This window comes from Triturus cristatus, chromosome 7 (genome assembly GCF_964204655.1).
Source record: "Triturus cristatus chromosome 7, aTriCri1.1, whole genome shotgun sequence".
Taxonomy (NCBI): Eukaryota; Metazoa; Chordata; class Amphibia; order Caudata; family Salamandridae; genus Triturus; species Triturus cristatus.
This window is the reverse complement of record NC_140590.1, coordinates 859386511-859401658: the sequence shown is the minus strand read 5'-3', so window position 1 is coordinate 859401658 and position 15148 is coordinate 859386511. Positions and strand designations below refer to the sequence as shown.

At 42.4% G+C, this 15148-nt stretch overlaps 1 protein-coding gene and 1 pseudogene across 2 annotated transcripts in view; both read left to right on the top strand.

Annotated features, from left to right (window-relative positions):
* Positions 1-15148, top strand: part of LOC146810747 (protocadherin alpha-C2-like) — an 839920-nt gene that overhangs the window by 308035 nt on the left and 516737 nt on the right. The window lies entirely within an intron of this gene.
* On the top strand, positions 6629-9077 carry LOC146810749 (protocadherin alpha-10 pseudogene; annotated as a pseudogene).

Sequence of the window (15148 nt, the reverse complement as noted above, 5' to 3'; positions counted from 1 at the left end):
ATAGAGCTGGTGTTGAAGAAACCGCTTGACAGAGAGCAGCGGGCTGAGCATCACGTGACAATTACAGCTGTGGACGGGGGAAACCCGAAGAGGTCTGGTACGTCAGAAATTATCATTAATGTTCAGGATGCGAATGACAATCCTCCTGTATTTGATAAAGCTGTGTACACGGTAAAGGTGCCGGAGAATACAGCTGCAGGCACCCTGTTAGTAAGAGTAAATGCCACCGATCTGGACGAAGGGGCTAATGGAGAAATAATGTACTCTTTCAGCAGTCGTGGCATGTCTAGCATAAAACACCTGTTTACCATTAATGCAGAGACTGGCGAAATCCGAGTTCAGGGACCCCTTGATTACGAGCAAACGCATTTGCATGAGATCAATGGGCAGGCGCGAGACAAGGGTCCATTGTCTGTGACCGCTCACTGCAAGGTAGTGGTGGAACTTGTTGATGTCAATGACAACGCCCCAGAAGTAGAAGTGACTTCTTTTTCCAGCCCAGTGAAAGAGGACGCGCAGCCTGGACTGGTCATTGCTCTGTTCACAGTGACTGATAAGGATTCTGGGGTGAATGGAGAAGTCCGTTGCCAGGTCCCCAATGCTCTTCCATTTACTATTGAGTCCAAATACCAGAACTATTACTCCCTGTCTGTGAAGGAACCTCTAGACCGTGAGGCGGCTTCTGAGTACAACGTCACGGTCGTTGCCACAGACGGGGGATCTCCCGCACTGTCTGCTATGAAGACCATTGTGGTTTCTGTGTCTGATGTGAACGACAACCCTCCCGCCTTCTCTGAGTCTTCTTATGTGATTAGTGTTCCAGAAAATAATGTGCCCGGATCTCACATTCTCCAAGTCTCAGCGCTAGACCCGGATATAGGTGACAATGCCCGCGTTAGATATTCCTTGTTAGGAAACGGCACAGACGCTCTGTCTATTCTCAGTCTCTTCTCGGTTCACTCCGAGACTGGGGTAATTTCTGCTCTCCAGTCTTTTGATTATGAGAAGGTGCAGGTCTTGCGGTTCCAGTTGGAAGCAAAGGATTCTGGATCTCCTTCCCTCAGTGCTTTGACCAACTTGACCGTATTTATCCAAGATGTAAATGACAATCCACCAAACATATTTTATACAGTATCCAGTGCTGTTAACTCTGCAGAGATGGTCCTAGTTCCGCGGTCCGCGAACGCTGGTTATGTGGTGACCAAAATAAGATCAATTGATGCAGACTCTGGACACAACGCCTGGCTGTCCTACGAATTTAAAGAATCAGCAATGGGGATTCCTTTCAGGGTTGGTCGCTACACAGGGGAAATCAGTCTCAGACACCCTCTAGGAGAGAGTTACCCAGAAATACACAAGCTTATCGTCCTGGTGAAGGATCATGGGACTCCGCCCCTTACAGCAACTGCAACTCTTACCGTTTCACTTATAGAGAATCACCCGGAAGTGAAGTTGGGCTACAGAGATGCAAATATGGATAAAAACTTACACGCCAACCTGGATTCCTATTTAATTATCTCCATAGCTTTCATTTCAAGTATATTTATTGTCGGCATTATACTTTTCAGTGTGTTACATTGCATAAAAGTTCGAAATGACAAGGGAAAAGCGGAGAAACCAAACTGTTGCTCAAATGGAGGAGGTGACGTTTCATATTCCCAAAGCCAGCAGTACAATTTGTACTTGAATGCACAGTCCACGGAATGTGAGCAGGAAACCCTGAAATCTAACCAAGGCTGGACACATTTTATAGTAAATGGAGGAATAACAGGAGATCGGATGGAGAGGTACAGCATTGTTGAAGGAAACATTATTCATGCATCCAGTGAGGTAAGAGGATATACACAGATGCAAAGTTTGTGTTCATTTACCGTTAAAGGGCTCAACTTAAAAATCTACCATGTCTAAGCTAAAATAATACATTTACACTACACATTCACTATTATGAACTATCAATATGGCACTTCGTAAGTTAGTTATGAATGTTTGTTGGTGTGTTTCTTCAATGCACTTTGTTTGAATTTATTTGCAAATTATGTTGTCAACTATTTGCTTACATCTTCAGTCTGCTCAATTGCAATGCAGTTCATCCACTTTAGAGGATCTTACTGAACCTATAATTCTTACTTGAAATTGCATTCTGTTATTTTCGTACGACTGTTCTGAAATTGACCCTTCTCAGGCATTTATTCACTAATGTCATACTTACTATAGACGGAAATACCATAACGCGGCTTTCACAAGTGGCATTATGGGAACTGCTATCAAAGGAAGTGATTTGATGCGAATTGAGGTCGCAGGAAATTATACCCTGGGTGGGGTGTTCACATGGAGTTGTTAAAAGAAGCGTTCAATATAACATTACTGACACCACGTCTAAAGCTTACTATAGCAGATTAAAGGACTCAAAGCCAAATCATAATGAACCATTTCTCACATACATTACCAAGATCATATAGCTATAATGCCAAATAAAATTATTTAACCAAAGATTCATGGTTCATAAAAGCTGGAAAATATTCATATTTTGGAGATGCCGAGTTACTGCGATGGTTTATGAGAGTACGTGTGTTATAATTATTTGAGGTGCAAAACTGCCACATGCAACATGTGTAATAATTAATCACTGTTCTTGTTTTGTTTATATTGCTTAAATCAGATAACCAGGAAAGGGTGGTAAACCTGAGGTGTGAAAGCATGTTGGAGTCCTGCAGCTTACTCCATAAAAGTCGTTTGGAGTTTATAATGTGTATATTGGACTGACATATGCAGTATAAATTCTAGTATGCATATATGTTCCATCTCTCTCTGAAAAGCTTAAATGGTGCTGATATCATTATATTTTAAAGACCTGTGTCTGTATGCACGTGTACAACTATGTGTGTGTGTGCATGTATGTGTATGTGTGCACATAGTATGTTTGTATCTGCGCATGCAGTGTGCGTGTGTTTACGCGAGTCTGCTCAAATGCATGTGATGGGAAAGGGTTAGTCATAAAAAATGTCCCTCTGGGCCTTGAATATCCGTTGCAATGGGATGTAAACCGACTGGTTAAGGCATCTAATTTCAAATTGACTGCGGATTGGTAGATAGGGCTATCTGAATGCAAAACAGTACCAATACAATATCCTCACTGCAAAATGTTTTTTTATGATGCTGTGTTCAGTTTTATACAAGAAATGTAATTAACTACTGTGTGATGGACCGAAGAGGAAATGAAGGCATTATTGTTTACCTCTGTGTTAGATCTCACATCCTAGCAAATGTATCATTTCTAAGTTGAGACGACAGTGCAAACACACTTAATATAATGTATCATAACAAATAGCGTATCAAATTCCATGCATAATGCAGAGAAGCAGCCGTACTTTTGTTGTTGGTTATAGTCATTGCGGGGAGTGGTTTCCTCATCAGTGAACCAGAGGAATACGCCTTACACACCACATGATCCAGTGAAATGTGCCCTCCGTGCAATTGTGCTACTGAGTATTGACATGAAGAATACCAGCATATAAGAATATCAAGCACAGACTTTTGATTATTGAGGGACATGGTATTGAAAAGTAAGTGCATATAGGGAAGTATAGATTAACTACTCCTTATTGCACATCTGCATGTCTCAAAGATCTATGTTCTGTTCGGGCAAATATTGTGGGGTTAGGTGTAAAAGAAATCTAGACTTACTTACCTTTTGATTTTTTTCTGAATATTTTGTACCCTGGATAGCCTGACTTCGATATTTAGTATCCACACCCTTCATACACATTACATAGTGTGAGATACCAATTCACCCGGGAACATTCAGCAGCTCTGTCTTGCGGGCTAGCCTCAACCACTCATGGTCCAACTTATCCCACAGTCTTGTTTAGGCCTCTGGAGGCTTCAGTGAACGTCGAGGTGTTACTCATCAAACATTGCACGCAGAGACAGTCATTTTTTGCTTATACATTGTATTCATCACTTGACAATGAGGTTGCTTCCATGCCACGTAACACAGACTGAGATGGAGCCAGGACACTAGACGCTCCCATTTAGTGACTCATGAATGCGAGCTGTCCGCGTGGGGAACAACATACCAATTTCTTTGTGAAAGTTGATGGATCTTGGCCAGTTTGGGAAATCTCTTAAAACATGGACTGTTTACTTGGTAATGGTGGGTGATAATGTGATTGGCCATAATAGTCTGTTTAGTGCCAGGATGCCTTTTAGGCAATTGTGCGCTTTAGAAATAAAATTAATAATCATAATAATAATGCTGCATGACTCAGCTTAAGGTCCCGGTAACAGCACAGTCATGGATGGGGGTTTGTGGATCGGTCAAGCTTTCACATGCAAGGTGAAATTCTTTGCAAACGAAAGAGGAAGTAGTTAAATTCTAAGGATTTTGTTTGATGGCTAATGCGGTCTGTCAAATATCTTTAGTATGATGTGTATGATGCAGCAGTGATATGTGGCCGTCAGTTTAACTTTAATGTTAGTGAATGAGCGCTGCATGCGTTATGACACCTAGCATGAGCATAAGAACTGTGTGGGGGGCATCCCCCCTTACCCCAGATTTTGGAGTGGATGGACTCATTCGACAATGCCCCCTACATTTTGAGATATAAGTGGATGAATAATCAGTGGCAGGCAGAGCATGTCTCTCCGAAGCCATGCTGCACATCACCCAAGTCTCCTTGAAGCACTGTAACTTGAGTAGCAAACTCTGTGGGGGTGGGGGGGGGGGCTCTTATGACCTCTTTGTTTTGGTAATTATATATGTGCAGTCAATAAGATGTTAAGCCTTTCCTTATCATTCTATTTCTAAAGCAAGGCTTGCCAGCGGAGTAAGGGGGGAGGCAGGAAATGCTTTTTCATAATAATGTTACTGCAGGCTTGGCTGACTTGAGAACAACTCCTTTTAGCAGAGGATCAACAGCTCTGTGACAACAGTTAAATAAATAGCAAAAAGAAGGAGGTCTCAGAGCCCCGACAAAGTTTGATGTTTAGCTAGGATACTCTTGCAAAGTGCAGGATAATTTCAGGCAGACATGTTCTGTGACTAAGTTAGATCATCAGTGTCTGTAGAAACATTACAAACACAAAAGTACACCTTTAAATCTAATGACAACACACGTACAGATATGTGTGTTTAAAGTGTCAGGTGTTTTAAGTAATTTTGTATTGAAACTGTAGACTAAAACTAAATGAATAACAAAAATTGAATAACTGAACACAAAGCACTGGCCTATGGTATTAAATGGAAGCGATGAGGATGTAACCCTATAATCTCACCGCTGCACTGACGCAGACCTGGACTCAAATCTTGGTTTCTCTATTTGACCAAATTAAGTGCATGCCTTATCGCTTTACTTAACTATGTTTCATTTTAATTAACCACCCATTTTGAGAGCACAATAAAGTAATCAGTATAGTATCTGGGCTCTACAAAAGCTTAATGTATATATGTTAATATAAACCATCCGTTTTTGCACATTTAATAACAATATAGGTGAGATAGAGAACATGACAGACACATTTTGGGTAACTCGTAGCAACGTCAACAGGCATGGGGGTATTCCTGAATTTTCATGTTTAAAAAAAATGTACTTCCAAAAAAAGGTACTTGATTCATTCAAATAAACGCATCCATGGTAGACATTGAGAAATGTTGAAATATATGTAATTTTAAAGTATTTGTCATATTTTTCATGACACATGTTGCCTGTTTTACACATTTTGATGGCTCAGTTTATGCTTTGAATCTTAGAGCCACACCCCTGGCTTGGCCATCCCCAAGGATGTCCATGACCTGTCCCTTTGACCCCAGAAGAAATGTTGGGTCAGAAATGCTGTGTCTCCTATGCCCTCGGAATTAGTAAAATAAACTTGCACAACCATTTTTGATCCGCTACATCTTGCTGCTTTAGCACCACGTTTAGAAATACAATGGTGTTGCATTTGGGGTGTTTTGACATTTCGAGCGTTTCTGCGTTCTTTCTGTATTATAACAAACAGAATGAAGCTGTGACATTACTGAGGCTGCCGCTACTGTCAAGAAGTACCTAGTGAGATGTCCCTTTACAGCGACTTGTCAGCCTTCGAGGGATTCCCTTTTCACTGGTGACCAAATCATTCACACGGTCTCAAACTAACCAATTACTACCAAGGGAATGACCATGAAGGGAAAACGCCCATTTCTTACATATTCTGCTTCCTTCAAACCTAGTAGGAGGAACTCCTGTAGAGCGTGTTAAAGTAAATATAATAGTCTATATGGCTTGCAGACAACACACTTTGTTTAAGTAATGCAAAGGCCAAGAATAAAGCCATTTAGTGGACCCGCCAATCATAATCCGAGACCTTAAACTCATTCATGTTGGAAAATTACTGAACACATTTAAATAAACTAGTCAAGTAGTGTGAAAAAAGCCTGAAAACATTTATTTCCGTGTACCACGGTGTTGTTCGATGCATTTCATCTAATTTGCTACTAAAGACACTAGATGGCACTGTTGACTGCCGTTCGTTGTTAGTGGATCATTGCATTGCATATAATCGAGCTCACTGTCACATGGTTGGAATATGTGTGGGGAGACGACGTCTGTGATTCTGCAGTCGCTAATTTCATCTTTCTTCAGAAGAGAAGACGGTAGCCGGATCTCCCGCTCCGTGGAATGGGTGTTGCCGCCAGACACTTGATTCTCCCCTGGATTTCTGTTTTCGCGGTTTCGCTCCTTTGCTGCGGAGGACGGGCTGAGGGACCGATTCGCTACTCGGTGCTGGAGGAGTCGGAAGCCGGCACCGAGGTGGGGAATGTGGCGCGCGACCTGGGTGTGGACGTGAGGGATCTGTACGGGCGGAAATTCCGTCTGACTTATAAAACCAAGGGACAGTATTTCACGGTAAGTATGAAGAGCGGGGCTTTACTGACTAAAGAAATACTGGACAGGGAAGCCCTGTGCGGCAGCGCCGCTGCCTGTGTGATGAGCCTGGAGGTGGTGATGGACAGTCCGTTGGAATTTCACCGCCTCGAGGTAGAAATCGTGGATATTAATGACAACGCGCCCCTGTTCCCTGCGAGTGTAAGCCGGTTTACTGTGGCGGAGTCAACACCGCCCGGAATACATTTGCCGTTGGAGGGAGCCTTTGACCCGGATGTCGGTACAAACGCTCTTTGCACTTATCATCTGAGCATGAATGAATTTTTCGCTCTGCATACTGAAAGGAGTGAGTGTGTGGGTAAGTCGGTAGAGCTGGTTTTAAAGAAAGCTCTGGACAGAGAGCAGCGGGCTGAGCATCACGTGACCATTACAGCTGTGGACGGGGGAAACCCGAAGAGGTCTGGCACGTCAGAAATTATCATTAATGTTCAGGATGTGAATGACAACCCTCCTGTATTTGATAAAGCTGTGTACGCGGTAAAGGTGCCGGAGAATACAGCTGCAGGCACCCTATTAATAAGGGTAAATGCCACCGATCTGGACGAAGGGGCTAATGGAGAAATACTGTACGCTTTCAGCAGTCGTGGTATGTCTAGCATAAAACACCTGTTTACCATAAATGCAGAGACTGGTGAAATCCGAGTTCAGGGACCCCTCGATTACGAAGAGTCCCACTTGCATGAGATTAATGTGCAGGCGCAGGACAAGGGCGCAGTGTCTGTGACCGCTCACTGCAAGGTATTAGTAGAAGTTGTTGATGTCAATGACAATGCCCCGGAAGTAGAAATTAATTCATTTTCTAGCCCAGTAAAGGAGGACGCCCAGCCTGGACTGGTCATTGCCCTGTTAGCAGTGACGGATAAAGATTCTGGAGTGAATGGGCAAATTCGCTGCCAGGTCTCCAAACATCTCCCATTCGTGATAGAATCCAAATACCAGAACTTCTACTCACTGGCAGTGAAGGGCCCTCTGGACCGCGAGGCGGCTTCTGAGTACAATGTCACGGTCGTTGCCACAGACGGGGGTTCACCCCCTCTATCTACTGTGAAGACCATTGTGGTTTCTGTGTCTGATGTGAATGACAACCCTCCCGCCTTCTCAGAGTCGTCTTATGTGACTAGTATTCCAGAAAATAATGTGCCCGGCTCTCACGTTCTCCAGGTCTCGGCTCTAGACCTGGATGCAGGTGACAATGCCCGTGTTGCATATTCCTTGTTAGAAAACAGTGCGGACGCTGTGTCTATTCTGAGTCTCTTCTCTGTTCACCCAGAGACTGGGGTCATTAATGCTCTGCAGCCTTTTGATTATGAGAAGTTCCAGGTAGTGCAGTTCTCGGTTAAAGCAAAGGATTATGGGTCTCCTTCCTTGAGTCGTCTCGCCAATGTAACCATATTCATTCAAGATGCAAATGACAACCCTCCAGTCATTTTCCAGAGAGGATCTGGAAGTGCTGGATCAGCAGACACAGTATTGGTTCCGCGGTCCGCGAACACGGGTCACATTTTAGCCAAAATCAGAGCAATTGACGCTGACTCTGGACACAATGCCTGGCTGTCCTATGAATTGAAAGACTCCACTATGGACACGCTCTTCAGGGTCGGTCGCTACACCGGTGAAATCAGCCTCAGACACCCTTTGGGAGAGAGTTATCTGGAGAGACACGAGGTTATCATCCTGGTGAAGGATCATGGGACCCCGCCCCTTTCAGCAACAGCAACACTTACAGTGTCACTGTTAGAAAATAACCCTGAACTAAAATCGGAATACAAGCTCAAAGACCGGAACGAAAACGACCTCAGCAACCTCAACTCCTATCTAATTATCTCCATATCCTTTATTGCCAGTATATTTATTTTCTGCGTTATACTTTTCAGTGTTTTGCATTATATCAAAGTTCGAAGTGACAGAGAGAGATCAGAGAAACTAAACTGTTGCCCCATTGGAGGAGTCGATTGGGCTTATTGTCAAAACCAACAGTACTTGACTGCAAGGTCAACGGAAGGTGACCACGAAACTCCGAAATCTAACTTGTCTAATCAGGGATGGACCCATTTTATAATAAATGGAGGAGTGAATGGAGATCTGATGCAGAGATACAGCATTACTGAAGGAAATGAGACCTCCACACCCAGTGAGGTAAGAGAATATACTTAGATGGAACTTTTATGTTTATATTCATTAACGTTTAAAGCAAATATCACAAAATTAGGTCATGATACCTGCCATAATTAAATAATGCATACTGCCTTATGTTATTCTAACTGTTATGACGCTTATAGTTCACCAATGTGACATGCCCAGCATCAATTTATGACATTTTCATGGGACAAAAGTGAGGATCTTTTGGCTTTTGAACAGGTGACAGATTGAGAAGTGGCACCTAAGGAAATAAAATCATGGGCACTCAGGGGTGGGAAATTTAATAAAATATCTACTTGTCCATGGGACTGGTTGCTTCCGAAAACTACTTGTCCTGTAACAAAATCTACTTGTCCCTTTGGTGCCATGTAGTGCATCGACAAATTATGGCAGCAATTTCATTATATAGGAGCTTTAATAATAGCCTCTCTGATTGTGCCAGTGTCCATACCATGGTAGGAGTTGAACACTAGCAGTTCCCTTATTTTGCCACCTTCCCACAGATCTACAAACTGGGGCAGGAGGAAGCAGTAAGCAATAGTTCCCCATGGTTGGAATGCCCTTTTGAGTATGCGCAAACCTACTCATTTGCATCTTTTATGGGTTTTCATCAGCTTGTATTTTTGCATACACGGAAAGGTTGGAAATTCACTGCTGACAAGGACAGAAGTAAAACTTCTTCCACAGTTGGGTAAAAAAGTGGTTGGTGGGAAAGTGAGCTTGTTACTGCACAACAGATTTTTACATGAGGAAATTTACACATGATTATTTGAAAGTGCTAAAATGGAGTCCACAAATATTTACTAGGGATGCGGTTTCCTGACCTACATCTGTAAATTCTTGTGAATTCATGAAAGCCGTAAATCTGCACTAGTGCAAGGACATATACCATGGGTGCAATTTTGTGACTTTTTTTAACATTTAGGCCCCTTTTTAGGTTTGGTGTTTTGTTTTTATTAAAATTCCATCTCTCTAGCTACTGGCTGGCTTCACTATGGGAGACTGCATTCTGCTCTTTCACAAGGACCATATTGGCACGCAAAGTAGTTTTGCCCAGTGCCAGGAGGTACTGTGGCAATGTGTGGTTTTTGAGACCAAAAATATTTTTGCTTATGCCAATGTTTGTTATAATAACGAGGGCCTGGCAACTCCCACAACAATAACGTTTTATGAGACACACATTGTCATAATCAAATGGCTGACAACCAATATCATACCTATTGGCTTTGCCAATGCTTGTTTATTTTCATGTTTCCTATAATTGTGTTGCAACTGGTTACACTGATTTTTAATTATGAATATTTTTTGGAAATACTATCCTGCATCAACACATTTTGTTAAATGATGCTTCAAAGAAATGGTGCCTAAAATTTCCGAGTAGTTTACCAAAACTGTGTTTTTTCCAAGTTAGATTTTTTTTAATTAATATTTTATTTTGAAGGGAAAGAATCATCATTCTTGCTTTCAAGCTTTTGCAAATATTTGATTCTAGTCAGAGGGCATCATGGAAGCATTATACGTAGCCTTATATTGTTAAACTTTGCAAACGTGTGTACACATTTTTATACCGGAACCACTGTCAGTAATGCAGTCTGCGCTTTCCTTAGAGTGCTCACCCTAATAATAAAGACTTTGTATTAATGAGCCATGAATACAAGTTCAAACAGTATTCACATTTGGACACAAATACGACCTCAACTGTAGACAGTGCCCTTCACTGATCCATAATGTGGTAGTGTAATCTGGCAGGCAAAGGGTTTGTGTTGCAGAGGGTTGTGCCTACTTGTCCCAAGGACAAAATAAACATGAAAACTGCTTGTCCTTGACCCCAAACAATATCTCCTGGGCGTTGGACTATAGGAATTCAACCTCGCAGCGGCATTGATGCTACAGTACATTATATTGGAGATAGTGTCATCACAGGGCGAGTCTTTGAAACTGCACCCAGTGCAAAGTTACTATAAACACTTCAAAATCTTACTGTGCGGATACAGAGATCCCACTGAAAGTGTCCCCAGTGCAGTGCCAGGATGCATGTACCCAGAAGCAGTAGCAAGATTAATATTCTTCAAATTGTTTATGTGGCATAGAAACTGGACATTAAAGCAAGTATGAAGGTTTTTGGTTATCTCCATCTTGTTTGGAAGATTGTGTGTAATTATATTATATCCAAAAGATTGGTTACAACGTTCAGTTGATTGATGCAGTCAGTGCAAGAGACTCACTTTAGCACTTGGAAAGGATGTGCGACTGTTCAACTAAAGCTGTGCTTACGGCCAAAGTGTAATTTCGCTCCATACTTTTGCTAACTGCTTTCTCTAGCGTTATTCACAGAGAGAATATAGATTGGTTGCTGGGATGATACATAGCTCAGAGTGCAAGATTTGCGTATATTGAACAGAAAAACAAATATTGATAAAGAAGACAAGGCACATTCTTCCTTTGATTGTGCCAGCGAAAAAAATATGCATCAATGGTATGAATAAAATGCAGATCATTTTTAAAACCGACAGGTGATGACATGAGTGTGTGTAATTAACATCCAATCAATATTCTAGGGTTGTTATCACTTTCACCTAAACAAACGGTGTAACCAGAATCAGATGCAAACCAGAGTTGTTGACGCATGTGGGAAATTTACAGTTCGCCCAATGATGTAGCTCTAGGCAGCAGTGGCAGAAATGGACCTATCTTTCATCATTTCACAAAAGAGCCAAGATCACTTAGATAGTTTAGTGAGTTAATCTGAGCAGCATATGCTGTAGATCATGAGTAGGTCACAGTTTGAAATTCCATCGATGTGAAATCCTATGAGAATAAGCGAGTTGATTGAAATCAAGCATTCAGGCTCACGTGACCAACACTGATACAATTCATGGCATGGACTTTCATAGATATGTCTCTGAGCTGCAGGACCCGGGGATGACTGCAAGACAAAGTGGACTAGGAAGCCTCGAGTGGTCCGGCGGGGTGTGTTGAGCGGCCCAGAGGGACCTCCCTTGTAGCATTGAATACTGTAGATGTGAGATCTGCAGTGTGCCTGTAAGAGGACTGTGTTTGCTCACATGATGACAGAAAGAGAGGGGCTGAGCACAGAAGTATAGTCAGCAGCACATCTTTTCACGTTTACCGTTAGAAATGCCAATAAAATGAATGTTTTTTCTCTAATAGCACTAGCCCTAAGTCTTCAGGGGGCCATCCTTACAGAGTTTGGGCCAGTCCATCCCTGAAGGACACTCGCATAAAATGCTTTAGTGGAGATGCCCCATCCAGCTCGAGGCAGATTGAGATAAAGGTCATCCGCCCCTTTGCAAGAGGTGGCTGTAAAGGAAAACCTACCACCTGGACACAAGATCCGGAGAAAAATTGCTTAAGACACATGTGAGTTAAGTCCAAACCTGCTTGATTCCTCCTTCTTGCAACACCCCCTCACATTTTAGATTGAAGGAGGCAAATCCACACCCTACCTCTTCCCATCCACTCTTTCCATGGTGCTGCTGCACCAGGCAAACCCTTCTCAGCTGCGCGGCCAAGGAGAGCGTGTGTTGGTGAAGTGCTTGCTGTGTTGGTACAGGTGAGAAAGGAGCAGGTGCTGCTGCCCAGGAGTGAAGCGAGCACTGCGAAGAGACAGAGCAGGGGTGAAGCATCACCACCTGGGCTCGTGTGGTCCGCAGCCGGCCCACGGAGAGCTGGCTGATATGTAGTTTGTCAACATTTGGGGTCTGACTCAGGAAGCTAATATATCCTCTGGGAGCTGTGTCTGGGTGACGTCAATGTGGAAAGGGTGCTGCCCCTCCACCCCCCCCTCCCCCATATGCCCCACTCTCCAGGGCGCTATGGCTGCTGGGGAATAACTGGCAGGTCTGAAGGCCAGAGCAGCAGGCCAAGCAGCCTGGAGAGTGACAAGACCCACCATCCGCAGGATGAGGCAGGACAGATAAGAAAATGGGGGCGAGCCATGTAGAGAGAACTTTAATAGCCCAACAACGTCTAATGATGTAAAGCCAGTACAGTGCATGATTATTTGATGTGGACATACTCCTTACTACTAGGCCCCTTGCAATTTGATACTTACCATAGTTCTCTCGTCATAGAGATTTCCATTGTATGGTGCTAGAAATTGCTTTTGTGAAGAGTCCGCCATTGAAAATTACAACATAGAACAAATTATATTTCCACAGCTTTTCAAAGTATAATGCACGTCACCCTCTCAAATTTAGTGTCTTAGTCCTTTGCACATGAAATTGCTCCTCAATGTGTGAAGGTACCTGGCGTCTGCAGGAATAACTGATAATCATGCAGAAAATGAGGATCCCTCGCTGTGGTGACTTTTTTTTTTTCATTTCAAAAGAATTTTATTATTTTAAAAGCGCAAATATGACACATAAGATATAAACCAAAGTGATACAATTGATATCAGACAATAAGATAATAAATACATTAATATACAATTAATTGGTAGGAGAGCAATTCATTGTCATTCATTAATCTGCAGACATCAGATAAATAAATACTTAAGGAGGGAAGACCCAAAATGATGTCTGGCAAAGATATATATCAAAAGTATCACCTACAGATGGCAAATTAGGGAGAAGAGGGAAGAGAAGAAAGGAAGAAAGAAAAGACGGAAAGAATAGGAAAGAGAAGAGGAAAGAAAAAGAGAGACAAAGAGAAGGAAAGGAAGAGGAGAGGATTTCCAGAGAAAACACCCAACACACAAGACAACACTAACCAGACAAATCAAAGGGATATTGTTCCACCACCCCTTCAGAGGCCAACTTCATGTATGAATCTAGGGCTTCCCATACACCAGAGGAAATAGAAGGAGAAAGATGAGCATGATCCACTGACGTATGAGCACTTCGTAGAAAGGAAACCCAGGCCCACCAAGTATGGTAAGAGACAGACGAAAAGGATTTCCACTCCATGAGAATTACTTTGACTGCAATAGTTAACAAGAGGTCCAACAACTGGAGCTCCATGGGATCTAAAGGCAGAGGGACTGGGGCCGCCAACGGACCCAAAAGAATTAATGGAAGAGACAGTTGGAATTTGATGTTAAAGATGAGCATAAGGTGTTTGTGAACTAAATCCCAAAAGGGTTGGAGAAGGGAACAATCAAGGAACATATGTTGAAAATCGCCTGGTAGAAGCCCACAACTCCAGCATAAATTGTCTTCTTTGAGATTGAGTGAATACAGACGACTGGGAGTCCAATGAAGAAGATTAATAGAGAAAAACTTAGACTGCGTTAGAGAAGGGGCAATTTTGTTACGAAGAGAAAATTTACCAATATCTTGCCAGGTATCAGAAGAGATATGAGCAGTGACAGTATGATCAAAATGATGTAACCATTTTTGCTGTGTGACAGTATGGGAAGGGAGTGTAGAGGACGATAAAAATTTATAAATCCGAGACGCAACATGACCAGTCCTGATCCAAAGCTGAAAGAGCGTAATCAGCGGGGAAGAAGGATGAAGGTGTACTTTAGCAAGTGCAACCTTAATCTTAAGAAAAGTATAAAAATCCAAATTAGATAAAGAAAAATGTTGAGCAAGGGATGAGAAAGGGGAAGGATCATTGTTGGAATCATAGAGATGTTTAACAAGTGAGACACCTTTCCCAGCCCAGTAAGACATCAACTCAGGGTCAATATTAATTTTGATTTTAGAATTGCGCCAAATAGATGACCATCTAGTTTTATGTATTGGAACTGCTACCCTCTTATCAACCTTACGAACCGCAGCAATAGTGTCTAAAATAATAGAGCGAGAAAATGGAATAGAAAGGGTGTTTGTGGTCAAAAAAGATGCAGTCGGAAGAGGGGAGGCCAGTTCCTGTTCTATTGTCAACCAAGCTGGAGCATGAATAGATGGGGAAGAAAACCAAAGGGCACCCTGGGACGCCAGAAAAGCAGTTTGATATTTCCCCCAATCAGGAAAATTACAGCCCCCCATATCATAAGATTTCCGTAAAAATTTATAAGCAATCCTAGCCCTTCTATCATTCCATAAAAATTTAGAAGTAAGCAGATCAAGTTCATGGAAGAAGGAATCAGAAAGCCTTACTGGAAGCATAGAGGAAAC